Source organism: Mercenaria mercenaria, chromosome 11 (genome assembly GCF_021730395.1).
Source record: "Mercenaria mercenaria strain notata chromosome 11, MADL_Memer_1, whole genome shotgun sequence".
Classification (NCBI taxonomy): domain Eukaryota; kingdom Metazoa; phylum Mollusca; class Bivalvia; order Venerida; family Veneridae; genus Mercenaria; species Mercenaria mercenaria.
The window spans coordinates 70,169,916-70,186,979 of record NC_069371.1 but is presented as its reverse complement, the minus strand read 5'-3'; the positions used below and the strand labels follow the sequence as shown (position 1 = coordinate 70,186,979).

At 34.8% G+C, this 17,064-nt stretch overlaps 1 protein-coding gene across 1 annotated transcript in view; it reads right to left on the bottom strand.

The window, feature by feature from the left end:
• The window catches only part of LOC123531960 (uncharacterized), a 142,294-nt gene that overhangs the window by 117,308 nt on the left and 7,922 nt on the right, over positions 1–17,064 (bottom strand). The window contains exons 2-4 of the mRNA XM_045313280.2: positions 13,690–13,706; positions 10,467–10,530; positions 2,556–2,612 (exon numbers count right to left, since the gene is read on the bottom strand). The gene's annotated coding sequence lies outside the window, so the exon portion shown is untranslated. The remainder of the gene's footprint in view (positions 1–2,555; positions 2,613–10,466; positions 10,531–13,689; positions 13,707–17,064) is intronic.

Here is a 17,064-nt window from a genome sequence, read left to right as displayed (position 1 = left end):
GTGAGTAAATCTCAAACAACGACTACGTTTGTGATCTTCATTTCTGATATTTTCGCAGACATCCACTAACAGCGGGTTATGTTCTTTCTTTTTTTTCTGATTGTTCTTATATTCATTTGTCCACAAATATCACACAGCTGAACACCCAAGTGTCGCTTCATAAATTAATTCTGATACTAGACAGTTTCGGCATATCACGGGTGTTTCCGTTGTGGTCTGAAAAAGAAAGTGTGTGTGTTCGGGTTTAACGTCTTGTTCGACATTTTTTTCAGTCATATAAACGACGGTGTCTACTTGTAGCAGTGAGCACAATGCCCAATTTTATTGTGCTGCCTCACTGGAATATCACACCGTAGACACGTGGCATGATACCCCACCCAGTCACATTATACTGACACGGGCTGACCAGTCCTAGTATTATCCTCTTAATGCTGAGCGCCAAGCGAGGAAGCTACTAGTACATTTTTTCACGTCTTTGGTTTGACGCGGCCGGGGATCGAACCCAAGACCTCCCGCACTCGAAAAAAGAAAGAGTAAATGTGTCATAAACATAGACCTTGCAAGGTAAATGAAATGCTTTCATCCAGCACTGTTTATTACTGAAAATACTAGGTTTTGCTAGTATGGTAACTGCAGTACCATGCGCCAAAATTAACTTAAAGATTATTCAAAAGTACATTCATGCCAAGTTTTGGTCAGTGAGCCGGGAAGTACATCAATTCAGCTGGTGAACCGGGAAGGCGAAATCTTATATTACTGATTTCTTGGAAAAGTTTAGATTCCTATAATTAATCAAGGTATCACTGACCTGTTTTTGCAATAAAAGAACACCCGTCAAGGTTTTGAGTCGTTAGAAATGCATAGAAACTCTTTTTATGCGATATGATATGTTGTGGTGGATGGGGAAGTGTTTGCATGATGTGCATTGTGCACGATTGTTCTCTTAAATGGAAGGCTTTCTTGAAAAATGCAAAAGTCAGTGATAAACTAGAGACACACGCGGGTACTTTAGACTATATATCATTTCAAAATCTATTCGTTACCAATGAAACAATCGCAAGTTTACTCACCATATCGAGGAGTTTTGACAGAAAAAAAGCTGCACTTGGAAGTGTTGCGCGCACCTGTTGATGACGTACTATACCACCCCTGAACTTTATAATTTTCTTTGATACCGTTTTTAAATACTTTTCAAGGATTGTGTAGTGCATATTGCAAAGTATTGTTTGTCGCAAACATTCCGTGGGCCATGTTGGAAAATTGAGTCACGACTGAAGTATTTTTACTCTGTGAAAAGGAAATGCTCCTTGAAAACTAAATTTGGATTTTACGCTAATATTAATTTACAAAATACACTGCGCATCATTCAAGTTTTTGTTTTCCATATAAATATGGAAACAAGGCATAAGGAACAAAGTTAAGTCAATACGTACATTTATCACATGTTTGACGTCGCGGGAGTGAAATAAAGCCATTACATAAATATGATAATACACTAATGTAATACAGCTTTTACGTTGGCGTCGTTTATTTATAAGGAGACGTTGGGCAAATTTATTTGGTCTATAATAGGTAAAGAAAGAAGAAATTTTGATGTTTCCACAGGAAAAGCTTTCATGTGATAAAAAGAATATTACATTTCTGTCTTTCCACATTAGATTTATTAAACTCGTTATATAAAACTGATAAAATGCTCGGCAGAACCTCGCATTTTATCATTTTTTTCAACTCGTTTTAATTAATAAATTCAATATGAAAAAACACTCGTGGTATTTCCTCTATGTAAGTAAAACTTTAATACAAAATAATACTTCGATGTTTTTATAAATTTGGCTGTATTTATTCCAGCCTATAGAAAAAATTAATTGGGTTTTCGGATTCTGAATAGAATTATGTCCCTTTTTCAATTTTGTCTATATCTAGTCAAAGTAACTGAAACTTTGTAAAAGCTGAAAGATTGCACAACACAATCTAAACTCTAAACAGTCATCATTTTACATTTTTCCCTCTTGAAAGTAATAAAGTCGATAAATATTGACGAAAACTAATCTGAGAAGATGGACGGAGATAACCAGAATAAAAGTTGGTATACTTGATTTAATCCCTGATCATGTGTGTTACAGACCAAACTTCAATTCTAAGCCGCGTGTTAAAAATATAATTTCGATATTCGAGCATACTTCGGGTTTAAATGTAGCCTGCTGGACGTTCCATGTACAATTAGGAATTGTATGTCTATTCAACGCAGAGTGTTTTCTCCTTAAATCATCCGCTTAATTTTCGCACAAAAATTCTTTTAACTTGTTCGAAGATTATCTTTCTTTCGAATATGGAATACATATTTAATGCTTTAACACTTTATATGAATTCAGGTTCACTATCACGGAGTACCTTTAAGTTACATTTTTGTAACATATAAGTAATTACTCTTTCCAAACTGGATCTTATTCAAAACACTAACATATCAATATATAGCCTTATTCCTACAGGAATCAATGTGTATATTAATCTTTTTTGGTCATGGATTGCTTCGTATATAATATAATAAGTCTTACCTTTCCTGACACAGAAACCATCCAGATTCCTTCTTCATGCAGCTTGTCTAACTCAACCTAAAAAATAAAGAAATTTGTGTCGAACAATCAATCCAGTTATCAAAAATATTAATCTTTACCAGTATTGTATTTAAATGTGCTAACATAGTATTCTTGTGCCTAGAATAATATGCGTTTAAAAAGGGGTACATTTTTGACATGTTCTTAATGGCGCCATTGGCTTCGAGCTAAAAAACTTTATGAACATCTTTGTATTTAACAATATGTTCCTGTGGTAATTTTATGTACGCGTATACGTGTATAAGGAATTCACTCTTTGGAGATTAAAAATATTTACACCAGCTTGTAATACAGGATCATGGTTGGGATTAACTAGTGCGGATTAGTACCAGTTTAAGCTTCCCTGTAGTGGATTTACCATTGTCCATTTCAAGGCGAGGCTATGTTGTGCTCTTGCTTACTGTATGTTTGTATTTGTTTGCGTCTTTTGTGTCTTAATTCATGCTTTCCTTTGTGCATATATGCTCTGTTAGTGCATTTGTGTACTACTTTCCTGTTGATGACTGAATAAGTTATTGTGTTTTTGAATAAGGATTTCTGTAAGATAAGAGACCCAGTGGGCGAATGTCCGTTACAATTTGTCATTGATACTACATGTGAATGCCTTATATGAGGTGACAGTAGAACAGGTGCAGTCTTCTTACATTGTATCTTTTATAAAAATCAATTGCATTTAATAATAACGTATCAAGTAGATAAAACTTGTTTTGATATTAAAGAAAAACGATCCACGTCTTCCATAAATATTGATCAGAAAATTTAATCTGCAAAAAATAGGGCAACCGGGTTCTGATATGTTTTATGAAATTGAATTTATTAACCATTGACGCATTTTTTGTATAATTTTCAACAAACATATTTATGGACTTTTAAAAATATTTCGGGTATATTTTGCATAAAAGTGTTCTCTTTGCTGAGACAATGTAAGGTCTTACTTTCATAACAGGTATAATTTAAGGGAATACAAAAACTTAATTATATATTTCTCGAAATAAAGGCATGTTTTATCTACTTGATATAACATATTTCTCAGATGGATATACTTGGCTTTGATCAGGTCTGCATTATTATCATACAAAAGGGAATATGCTTTCTGCTATTTATAGTTTGAAAATAAAATATCGGTAATCAATTTTGATATGATCTGTCATATCATAAATCATGTTTGTTTTGCAAAATATGCATTTCAGTGTGATACCAACGATTCTATGATCAGTATGTAACATAAACCGTGAAGTGGAAAAAAGTATTATGAGTTTGTGTAAACAGAATGTGGCACCATTTAAAATTTAAAATCTAGGCAATATCAGAAATTGAAATAATCATTATGTACAAGTGTTTAAAGAATAGATGAGCCACACCATGAGAAAACCAACATAGTGCATTGGCGACTAGCATGAATCCAGACCAGCCTGCGCATCCGCGCCGTCTGGTCAGGATCCATGTTGTTCGCTTTCAAAGCCTACTGAAATTAGAGAAACTGTTAGCGAACATAATGGATCCTTACTTGACTGCGCGGATGCGCAGGCTGGTCTGGATCCATACTGGTCACAATTTCACTATGTTGGTTTTATCATGGTGCGGCTCAAATGTTATTTGTAATCCACGCATAAAAATCTTAAACACTCTTTTTTAAACTGGCTTAGGGTGTCACGATTTCTGATTTCGTAAGGGAGTTCTATCAACCTTTCATATAATGCTGTTTTGATCTTAAAATATCATTCCTTTTGTTTCCATTGCGTCTGTTAAAGATTCACCTGGCGGGGATTACTTTTATTAGTCCCCCGGCTAATGAATGAAAACCAGTTTTGGGGCCCGTAGCGTATTAAAATAAATATGGATCAAAAGGCAAAAACGCTATGTCACATGTATCTCTAAACGTATATGACATAGGGTCATGAAACATCGTAGCAATATTATTCAGCTTGTTAAGTGGTGCACATGGGATTTTGTTCTGGGTTTTTAGCTATATAGCATGTGCTGTTGCACACCTGGTGTTCTGTTTTGGATTTCACTCGACCAGATTGGAGTTATATTTCCTTACCTTTGTTTAAAAATAAACATAAAGTGCTTGTGTTGCATTTATCTTTAAACAAAATCACCTAAAATTATGAAATTATGTAGGAGTATTATCCAGCATGTGGATGTGTGGACCTGGGGTTTCTGTGGTTTTTTTCACTTTGAATGCTTCCTTCACTTGTTAATCAATGATATTTTTTCACATTAAAACGGGGCATTTTGTGTTTAAATCAACTGACAAACCGGGTGTATATACGAAATGTGGAACTTTGTGTTTCAATTAGTGCAAAGACTAAATGAGGTACAAGTGTATAACTAAACGGGTGCGTGCGTATAGTTGAAACTAGGAACTAGCTATTAAAATGGTGTATGCGGAAGCACCTGTTACATAACATATATATGAGTAAAGTCAATTGATGGATTCAATTTTATTTGATGGGTTTTACGCCATTTTAACAGTATTTCAGTTATGTCAGGCATCAATCGTTCCTGGAAAGAGCAAGTACTAGTGCTCATCCTCCGTAAGAAACTGTCATCTTTCTTACATAAAAAGACATGACCGGTAGCAGGGATCGAACCCATGCCCCTTAATCAGTAAGAAATTACAGTGATTTTAAGTCAGCAACTCTAACCACCCAAACACAAAGGCGGCCAGACAATAGATGAAATTCTATATTCAGTTTGTAAGTACATATACACAGGTAATATCACCACATATGAAACTGATATGATTATCATATGATTCTCATATGAGACCTTTCATATGCTGATCATAACAAAAGCGCTAGATATGATAAGCATATGAAATCAGTTTATAATTCTCATATGCCGCGTGTTTAATGTTTACTCATCTAATCGACCATTTTTCTTGAGGATGTACGAGCGGTTTTGTTTAGGATATCCGCCATTTTGAAAAAGATTTTTCTTCGAATATTTCTTTCTAACAATATTTTTGCCAAATATTAATGCTGAATAATTAAAATAGAGCTAATATTGTACCATTTTACCAAATAGATTCTACTTGTTGCGAAAAAAAATCACCCTTAATTTTGGCTGGCAGTTGCCTAAAATTGATGTAAGATGTACAATGGGGTAGGGGTCGGTAATTTCAAATATCTATTACAAACAGGATATTATTTAATTATGTAATGATTTTATAACCTGTAATTTTTCATTTTGTGTTCTTACTTGGAAAGCCAACAATGTTAATAGCAGAGCTACCGGCGCCGCGAAGCGGCGCCGATAGCGTCGCATTACGGTTAGACGTGTGAAAAAGAAAATGAATTTAAAACTGTGTACAGACATTACTATCGAGTTGAAAATTCGTGGTAAGTTTTTGGAATCGGCGTTGTTCGGGTTTCTTCCAGTACGCAGTGCTCATAGTAATTAATCAGTAAGACGTCAATAGACGCTTGCTGTTTACAGTTGACAAAAGCGTTTCGCTTACTGCTTTGAACGTTGAATAAGAATGTAAATGAGCGCCTGATAATAAGAATTTAGTGTTAAATACATTTTCTACGAAGAAAGAAAGGTAAAATACAATATTTTCAATGTGAAACGGTTGTCGTCACGCCGCCGCAACTGAAATTTATTGTATATACTTATATTTGTGTTGATGACGTCATACTTCCACACTGGTGCAGTGGTTAGCGAGGTCGCGTTGAAGTCCAAAGATCGGGAGTTCGATCCTCATCAGAAGCGTCTTTTTTTTTTAATTTCTTTTTTATTTCATTTTTTTTATATTTTATTTATTATGGGTTTTGAAAGTATTGTAAAAAAAAATAAAGTCATTCATGTGATATTTAACAAGTGTTTTGTTAGTGATGTCAGGTTCCAATGTAGTACTGTCTGTAGCCTACAGTAGTCAGTAGATAAAACTTTTTTTAAAAAAGGTTTTTGGATCAAAATTTACAGGCATTGAACTGTGAAAAGCACAAAATGCTCTTCTCCCTGTTAACATATATTTCATCCACAAGCTTAAAAATCACTGACCAGAGTTTATTACTAGGAAACAAACTATTGACTATGAATTATCAATAAACATCAAAAAGGCTCCTACTAGTAAGTACCATTCCTATTCTATATCAGTTGTGCTAAAAGATTAACCATAAAAATGTTAACTTCGCAGTTCAGTAAATAAAACAGAAGTTTTCGAGAATTACGGCAAAAAAGTGATTTTCTCTGGGTACAATTCTCATCATTTACATGTACAAAGCTAGTCTTTTGGTTTTTAAACAAGCTTTGTACATGTAAATGATTTTCATTCTCTCATACCAGAGGTCTATCATAGCAGTATTTTGCCTTAAAGTTGGACACATTCTTCTTTCTAAAAAGAACTGTAACTTTCTTTAGTTTAATCTTAATGCATTCTAAGACATTCATTCAGAAATCAGGAATTATCATTAATTCATGAAAATTTTAATAGATCTTAAAGAACATAAACTTTTTAAAACGGATCCATAATTCCAGGTCATTCCAGCAGCACTCCTTTAATTTTCAAGGGGCACTGGTGATTTTTCAAGGGAGCTCTGCCTTCTAGGTAGCACCTAAGTTCATATTATATGCCTACCTGTATACTACTCATGTGCCAAGGCTGTGTAGTTTCATGTGATAGCGAGCTCGAGAATAGAGCTTTACGGTAACGCAAGTATACTTCCACACTTGGTGATGGATTTGAAAAGTTTCGTCGGAAGTTCTGAAAAAGCGCACCCTAACGGATAGGTGCTCACAGGAAGTACTTCTTTCCGGAGTGAATACAGAACTTCATTCAATTGCTAAAAAATATTCATCACTTAACAATAATGAAAGAATGCTTTCCAGTTGTTTGAAAAAAAATACTATTTTCATTTAAAAGATCAAGCATCGGCCAGAAAATGGTAAAAATGTCATTAATAAGCAGAAAGAAACGGGAACGCGGTAATGACGTCACCGTGACACCGGCTTCCCATAATTTTTGCAACGTATGATATTCACTGTTACAGGTATGGTGACACTAAATGTAGACTTTTTCAAGTGAATGGGTTCTCCTGAATTCTGGTGAGTAGGGAATAGTTTCTGTGTGATAAATAAATGATGCATAATATTTTTAGCTAAATCCGATTTCTTTGAGCTCGCTTTGGGGCTTTGCCTTATTTCATAATATGAATTAAGGCACTGCCTAGCCTGGGGATTTATCTTTTATATATAATATATCTACGAAGAAATAATCAACATTCAAAAGAAAGTGAAACTTCGCTCTAAACAGTGAAGTTTACATTTAGTGCCATCATACCTTTTACAGCGAATATCATACTTTGCAAAATTTATGGGAAGCCGTGACGGTGACGTCATTTACCGCGTTCTCGCACTGGCTTTAGGATTTTTTGTTTGTTTGTTTGCAATCCACGTAGAAACTTGACAGCCATTACACTTCCTTACTGTTTTAAAAGTGCTTTTCAGTTGCGTGTACAGTTTTCATTACGAGAAAGAATCATGTTGGTGCGGTTTACGAATTTCTGTGACTGATTCTGGGTGCTCGGATGTTCTTGCAGACAACCAGTCTGCGTTTTGTACATAAACCGGAACCGGAAAACATCGAAAAAATTGCCTCAGTATATGCAGACAACAAAGACGAATAACTATATACGGACGTTACCGTCTCGGGGATTTTCATCCCCTATTAAATGTATGCCACAAGTGTATATGGTAGTCTTGTAGTTGAGGAGTTTATCAAGGAAGCAGTATGCATGGTGTGTAGGAACTAAATTTCAGATGGTCATCACATGTTGAATAGTTAACCTTTCCAAATATATGTCATAGTGGGAATCTGCATCACACTTTGTGCCTGACACAAAGTTAGTGGACTGTGCACAAAGTATGTAAATTACTTTATGCCGGGCACAAAGTTAATGGACAATACATGTAGTATGCAACTCACTTTGTGCCTGGCATAAAGTTAGTGGACAATACATATCGTATGCAACTCACTTTGTGCCTGGCACAAAGTTAGTGGACTGTGCACAAAGTATGTAACTTACTTTATGCCGGGCACAAAGTTAATGGACAATACATGTAGTATGTAACTCACTTTGTGCCTGGCATAAAGTTAGTGGACAATACATATAGTATGCAACTCACTTTGTGCCGGGCACAAAGTTAGTGGACTGTGCACAAAGTATGTAACTTACTTTATGCCGGGTACAAAGTTAATGGACAATACATGTAGTATGCAACTCACCTTGTGCCTGGCATAAAGTTAGTGGACAATACATATAGTATGCAACTCACTTTGTGCCGGGCACAAAGTTAGTGGACAATACATTTAGTATGCATCTCACTTTGTGCCGGGCACAAAGTTAGTGGACAATACAAATCAGAGTATGTAACTAACTTTGTGCCTGGCACAAAGTTAGTGGACAATGCTCAGAGTATGTTACTAACTTTGTTTCTAGCACAAAGATAGTAGTTTATGCTCAGGGTATTGACTTTGTGCTGGCACAAAGTTATTGGACTATGTTCAGGGTTTGTAACTCAGTTTGCGCCTGATACAAAGACAGTGGACTATGCTCAGGGTGTTTGACTTTCTGCTGGCACAAAGTTAGTGCACTATGCTCAGGGCATGCAAAAGATATAAAAGTTATAATTAGACATACAAAGATTGGTCACAAAAGCTAATTCAAACCAGTTTATTTCGAGTGGTACTGTATAATATAACATTTGCTGTTTAACAGTTTAATTTTTTATTGTCAAATCAATTCATTGATATAGCAATAAAATCTCATTGGTAAAACAATAAGCCAGAAACATTGATACATGTATATAGTATCGTCTTGTGAACGAAGAAACATATTTAATTGGTAATTAATTAATCAATCAACATTATCTTTTCATCTGTGAGCTTATATTGACGAACACATAATGCTAAACAAGTGATAGTTGATAATAATATAAACCTTTATTATGTACTACGACTTGTATACAGGTTAACCGGTTAACTGCACTAAACGGCGAAGGATATAGGTATAGGAAATAGAGATCAATATAATTGCACCTTTACTAATCCTACCAGGTGTTCTGTATTACAAAAGTGGATCTATTGTGACATTTTGATACAAGCAAAACTGTATTATCTGCACTATTATTTACCTACTGGTACTTCGTTTTATTATTGGCTTGTTAAAAGTTAATTTTTTACCATATGTAAGTTGACAGAATCATAGGAACCATGTCTTGAGGGGTAAATCAAACACAAATGAATAAATCCTTAATGATTTTGTTGTGCAAAAAAGTATGATATTGTGTCTTAAACAGTTTTCATTTTCCACTCAATTGTGTAATTGCAAGGGAAGTAAACTAATAGATCTCTACTTATAAGTACTAGCCCAAGGCAAGAGTTGTCATTCTTTGTGGATCACAACTTTAAATTAAAAATTAAAACTTCTTTTATTGATATTAACAAAACTATCATAAACTTCACATTTGTGAAATCATTTTTGGTTATTTCAAGGACTTGGAAATTAATTTCTAGACTTTATTTAATGTAATTCTATCATTGAAAATTTTAGGGCCTATCTCTAAAGGATACCCTGCATACCGAAGAATAAATTTCTAACGTTCAGAAAAGACTCAAACTAATTTCAAGGTCAGGATTGGTGGCATTTCCCCACTTTTTTGGTGTGAATTCATACGAAATTACCAATTTGTCATCGTTAATACCCCCCCCCCCCCCCCCCCAACAATACACACAGATATATATTTTAAAAAATACGCTTTTAAATTATGTCAGTTAATCTTCTACAGATCCACGTTATATTAGCAGTGTTACAGAAAAGAAAATAGTTTACTTTTACTTACCATGAACTGGAATATTTCTCTGGTACCTGTCAAAACATGTGTGACTTCACCTCCCGAGCAGCCACTAAATTAAATTAAACAGTACATAATCATGTCAGTCTGAATTAATTCCACATAATTCATAATTGAACAGGAAAATGTTACATTTTTAACAAGTATTCAATCTCATCTATTCGACATATAACAAGAGCTGTCCATAAGACAGTCGATGCTTGACTGTTCAAATTGTTGTCCCAGAAGCAGGAATATTACCTTAAATTTTGAAATATCTAAAGAGTTTCAGTCAAGTATCTGCATTAGTTTTGGAGATTAGTTAGTTGCATGTAAAACTTTAACAAAAAAGTTTAAGTACAAAAGGGGACATAGTTTTGCAAAAAAACATGTCAAAGTTATGGGACCTGATGCTTTGACCTAGTTTTATAAACCCTAAGAAACGTGTGCAGCTTCCATTCAATATTTGCATTAGTTTTTTGAGATAGTAATTTGTGTGCAAAACTTTAACCAGGGTTTTCTAAGTCAAAAAGAGGACATATTAATATTTTGCCTCGCGGGTTGCGTGACGTAATCGCACGCTCTAGATTATGCTGATGCCCTGCAAGGGCTAATTCTAATCTAAACTTTATAACTTACTTGCAGCCGATATTGATTAGAAATAAATATTAACATTTTTTGCTCATTAAACATGTTTGTGAATTTAGTCAATGTAATCTTTCATTCAAATCTGCGCGACATGACTTAATCGCAACCCTTTAAAACGTCCAAGTAACTAAACGTCATACTACTAGCAAAGATCTATGCAACATTCATTATGGGCCTCGATCTATAAATAACTCTATGTATGGCTATAAATAGACAAACATTAGCAGATAAAACTATTTTAGAACATTCGATCACTGCTTATGCAAACGCTTTTGTTTACATATTCTGTTTCCTTCTTGGTGCATATTTGAAATAAACTACGTCATGCCGGTGTGAAAAGAATGACAGGTGCTTTTGAAATCTCTGTTGGCAAATATTTCTCACGAGGTATGCTATTGAAAATTGGCTGCAGTTTGTTGGAAAAAAACGATTTTGGCTGTAGCATCGATTTATTTCTAAGACAATGTTGAAAATATTTATAACCATTTTTTTTAAAGTGGCCGAATATTCACAACCCCTAGAAGGTAAAATGTGGAGGCTAAACTTGTCCATTATTTTTAGCGCGGTTTTATTGTTCACCATACTGTAAACGGCCGTTATAATTAATAATAACAATCAATGTTGCTTGTATTAAAGCACATATGGAAGAAATTTTGTACAAATCCGTTGTATCAAGAAAGAAGTATTTATGAAAAACCGCAAAAACTGGCCGAATTTACGACTCGAACCAGTAGATGATCTGACAGAACTAACAGCCTATTAGCAGTTAGATTACATGATACTAGTATTACTATTAAAAGTCGAAATTAAACAGTTTAATGAAGAGAAATTGAAGTATGGAGTAATAAAACAACAACTGGATTACAGACTTATTCCAACTGATGTACCCCTCCCCCTCCCACCCCCACTCGCACATATATAAAGTCCCCAAACGGGCCCGCATGCTAAATTTAACAAATACTGACAAAGTCCAGCATTTGATTTTTTTATCCAATTATACCCAAATAGGGATCAATTCATTCAGTATTAAAAAAAGATAACTGACATATTAAAATTATTATTTCTTTATATCTATTGATTCTTTAAGTTTTTATTTAACAATATCAAAGTAGTAGTGATGGTGGCCGAAGCGGTCAAATTTAACGAAGTGTGGGGGCCGGGTAGAGGGGAGGGGTGCTTTGCATTTACATTATTTTTTTTTTTTTTTTTTTTGCGAAATTCAAGTTTATTACAATACTTCTATTTTATGAAGGTCAATGACTTCTGCGCACGATACATTTTCGATTATATTTAGAATATGAAAATGATCCAGCATATAAACATTAGAGATATACATTAGAGATAAACATGAGAGATATATATTAGAAACTTTCCTTCAGTAATTAAATTTCAAAGTATATTCTTATAGATTTTAAAATATTAGATATCAAGTGATATGTTTACTTTTTATTACAAAACAGCTTCGCCACGTGATATATTAATCTGAGTGCGTACTATTTATGCCATTGATGACCGAAGGGCACATCAAAGGCATCTTAAATGCTTCATTAATTTTATTATCTTGGTTAATTTGGTGACCTCCTCGGAATAATGTTATGGACTTGATCACCAAAATCACTTCTGTTTTATCATGTCAGTTGCATAATAGTTTCGTAATAATTTCCGGTATATTACATCAAACAACAACTTCACTGACAAAGAGCCGCGTTCCCTAAGAACTCTAATAGATGTCATTCAAATCGGAGAAAAATATATATAGCAGCTTTTACAAGTTTATAGTTTTTACAGATTAAATGAAAGACAAAATGACATTTTTAAATGCAAGGAACAAGTTTTTTATCAAGTTTTATATTTGTATTGTGTGTGGAAATAGATTGGGGAACGCTAAGCTTGTTCTTTTCTGAAGAAATTAAGAATAAAACTGGCTTCTCAGGTAAAATATGATAAATAACATGTCTATCATTCTGTATAATAAATCGTTTAATAATCACAATCATCATTTTTGTGGCAACACAAATCGTAATATAATGATGATTTTATGTAGGTTAACCTATTGTTGAATGTTCTTTTGCTACACATAAAGAGCGCATGCGCATTAAATTTAAAACATCCGGTAAACATCAGGGTAACCAATAGTATCATAAAAAGGTTTATAGATGGCATTCTGTGTCGAATCGCGATAAAAATAAACACATTCATTCGTAAAATAACGCGTTTAGCACAATTTTTCACCTCGATAAACGACGAGCTATATGAAAAACCGCGCAGAGGTCACGATAGTACTATGAATGCACTGACTGCATGGCTTTCTTTATCATTTTTATCTCATTTATACAAGAGTGGACAAAACATTCACCATATCAATGTAAAAGATCAAGGGGAAGACCAAAGTTCCAAGCAAGCTCAAAGTTCAAGGTCACTTCTACAGGCAGAATATTTAGATTTGTTTTGTGTATTGTCCTTACATTTTTAAATAAACTAATATTAAAATACAACGAATCTTTTTAAACCGTTATCCCTGGCTTATTAATCATGGTTAAGATCATTCATATTAAAATATCTATATTGAGGCAAATTTGCTTACCTTGCAGTGCTCATTGTCTGAAAACAGAAAAAAAAAATCATCAAAATCAATTTAAATCTAGAATGACTTGCTTAAACATTCATTGATCTGTACGATATGTGTCTATTGTTTTATTTAAAATATGCAAAACAGGTTATAGGCTCTTGCGCGAAAATTAGGAATTTATATAGATCTAGTCACTTGTTACATTTAATTGTAGATTGACTTAGACAATTTCCTAAACAAATCTCCCGAGATTCGTGAACTAGATAGAGTAAGTAGGGTAGTGTCATCAAAATAGCAACCAATGCAACAGGTTTATTACGTTTAATATGTATATGTTAATATTTATTTTGTATTCACGCAAACTATGAAAATTGTGATATTTCATAGTTAACATCATAAAGGAAAATACAATTTCAATCCAAAAATGAAACTATATGTGCTATATAATCAAGTAAAAATTTCGTTCCAGAAAATACAGATTTTCCGGAAAATTATTTACTTGTGTAAAACAAACTGTTCATTATACTTCAGAAGCCAAAGAAACTGTTTTATCCAATCTTCTTTATCTTACAATACCGGTATGCATAAAAACATGACACGACCACTTTATTGCTTCCCGTTAATACATAGGCGGATCCAGTAAAAAGTACTTTTTATGTAGGGATGACGCGTGTTTCTTCGTGTTATAACACATGCAGAATCCCGAGGGATTGGTTGGTGCCCGAGCCCAATAGGGCGAGGGTACCAACGTTTCACGAAGGATTCCGAAGTTGTTATAAAACGAAAAGAACATGCGTTAATGACCTTCCACTGTTTCTATTTTATTATCACAGCAGCATTGTTTGTGCCGTGTAGCAGCCGTTCAAAGTCTCCCCGTACATTCAATCAGGGCTGTTATATTTCGATCATCTCAGATCGATCAGCACGTTTTTATGTCGTATTATTGGTTCAGTTAAGTTTCTCAGCTTGAACATTTCGGCCTGGGTGGTTCCAATACTCCGGCTTTCATAGTTTTGGGTATTGTATAATCACCCATTGTATATAGTATCTGCTTTTTAATTTTGTCTTTTGGCAGTTCCTGCGATATGCAGGCTCCATAACCTCAGATCCCCTTTCTAAATTCAAGTTTGTCTAGTTCTGCCCATTGTTTTCTCGTTTGGGGCAAACCGGACCATACGCGGCTTTTTATGGAACTACACGCTAGTGTATCACGAAAAGTTCCATGTGCCGTCGTAAGAATACACACGCGGATGTCTCTAAATTGTTTTTAGCTCACCTGTCACATAGTGACAAGGTGAGCTTTTGTGATTGCGCAGCGTCCGTCGTCCGTCCGTGCGTGCGTGCGTCCGTGCGTGCGTCCGTAAACTTTTGCTTGTTACCACTCTAGAGGTCACATTTTTTGTGGGATCTTTATGAAAGTTGGTCAGAATGTTCATCTTGATGATATCTAGGTCAAGTTCGAAACTGGGTCACGTGCCTTTAAAAACTAGGTCAGTAGGTCTAAAAATAGAAAAACCTTGTGATCTCTCTAGAGGCCATATATTTCAAAAGATCTTCATGAAAATTGGTCAGAATCTTCACCTTAATGATATCTAGGACAAGTTTGAAACTGGGTCACGTGCCATCAAAAACAAGGTCAGTAGGTCTAAAAATAGAAAAACCTTGTGACCTCTCTAGAGGCCATATATTTCACAAGATCTTCATGAAAATTGGTCACAACATTTACCTTGATGATATCTAGGTCAAGTTTGAAACTGGGTTACGTGCCATCAAAAACTAGGTCAGTAAGTCAAATAAAAGAAAAACATTGTGACCTCTCTAAAGGCCATATTTTTCATGGGATCTGTATGAAATTCGGTTTGAATGCTCATCTTGATGATATCTAGGATAAGTTCGAAACTCGGTCACGTGCGGTCAAAAACTAGATCAGTAGGTCTAAAAATAGAAAAAATTTGTGACCTCTCTAGAGGCCATGTATTTCATCAGATCTTCATGAAAATTGGTCAAAACGTTCACCTTGATGATATCTAGGTTAAGTTCGAAACTGGGTTACGTGCCTTTAAAAACTAGGTCAGTAGGTCTAAAAATAGAAAAACATTGTGACCTCTCTAGAGGCCATATATTTCACAAGATCTTCATGAAAATTGGTCAAAACGTTCACCTTGATGATATCTAGGATAAGTTCGAAACTGGGTTACGTGCCTTTACAAACTAGGTCAGTAGGTCTAAAAATAGAAAAACATTGTGACCTCTCTAGAGGCCATATATTTCACAAGATCTTCATGAAAATTGGACAGAACGTTCACCTTGATGATATCTAGGTCAAGTTTGAAACTGGGTCATGTGCCATCAAAAACTAGGTCAGTAGGTCAAATAACAGAAAAACATTGTGACCCCTCTAAAGGCCGTATTTTTCATGGGATCTGTATGAAAGTTGGTCTGAATGTTCATCTTGATGATATCTAAGGTCAAGTTTGAAACTGGGTCACATGCGGTCAAAAACTAAGTCAGTAGGTCTAAAAATAGAAAAGCCTTGTGACTTCTCTAGAGGCCATATATTTCATGAGATCTTCATGAAAATTGGTCAGAACGTTCACCTTGATGATACCTAGGTCAAGTTTGAAAGTGGGTCACGTGCCCTCAAAAACTAGGTCAGTAGGTCAAATAATAGAAAAACCTTGTGACCTCTCTAAAGGCCATATTTTTCATGGGATCTGTATGAAAGTTGGTGTGAATGTTCATCTTGATGATATCTAGGTCAAATTCGAAACAAGGTCATGTGCGGTCAAAAACTAGGTCAGTAGGTCTAAAAATAGAAAAACCTTGTGACCTCTCTAGAGGCCATACTTGTAAATGGATCTCCATAAAAATTGGTTTGAATGTTCATCTTGATGATATCTAGGTCTAGTTTGACAGTGGGTCACAGGCCACCAAAAATTAGGTCAGTAGGTCAAATAATGAATAAAACGTTGTGACCTCTCTAGAGGCCATATTTTTCATGGAATCTGTATGAATGTTGGTCTGAATGTTTATCTTGATGATTTAGAGGTCAAGTTTGAAACTGGGTTAACTGCGATCAAAAACTAGGTCAGTAGGTCTTGAAATAGAAAAACCTTGTGACCTCTCTAGACGCCATATCCTTGAATGGATCTTCATGAAAATTGGTCAGAATGTTCACCTTGATTATATCTAGGTCAAGTTTGAAACTGGGTCACGTGCCTTAAAAACTAGGTCAGTAGGTCAAATAATAAAAAAACCTTGTGACCTCCCTAGAGGCCATACTTTTCATGGCATCTGTATGAAAGTTGGTCTGAATGTTCATCTTGATGATATCTAGGTCAAGTTTGAAACTGGGTCAACTGCGGTCAAAAACTAGGTCAGTAGGCCTAA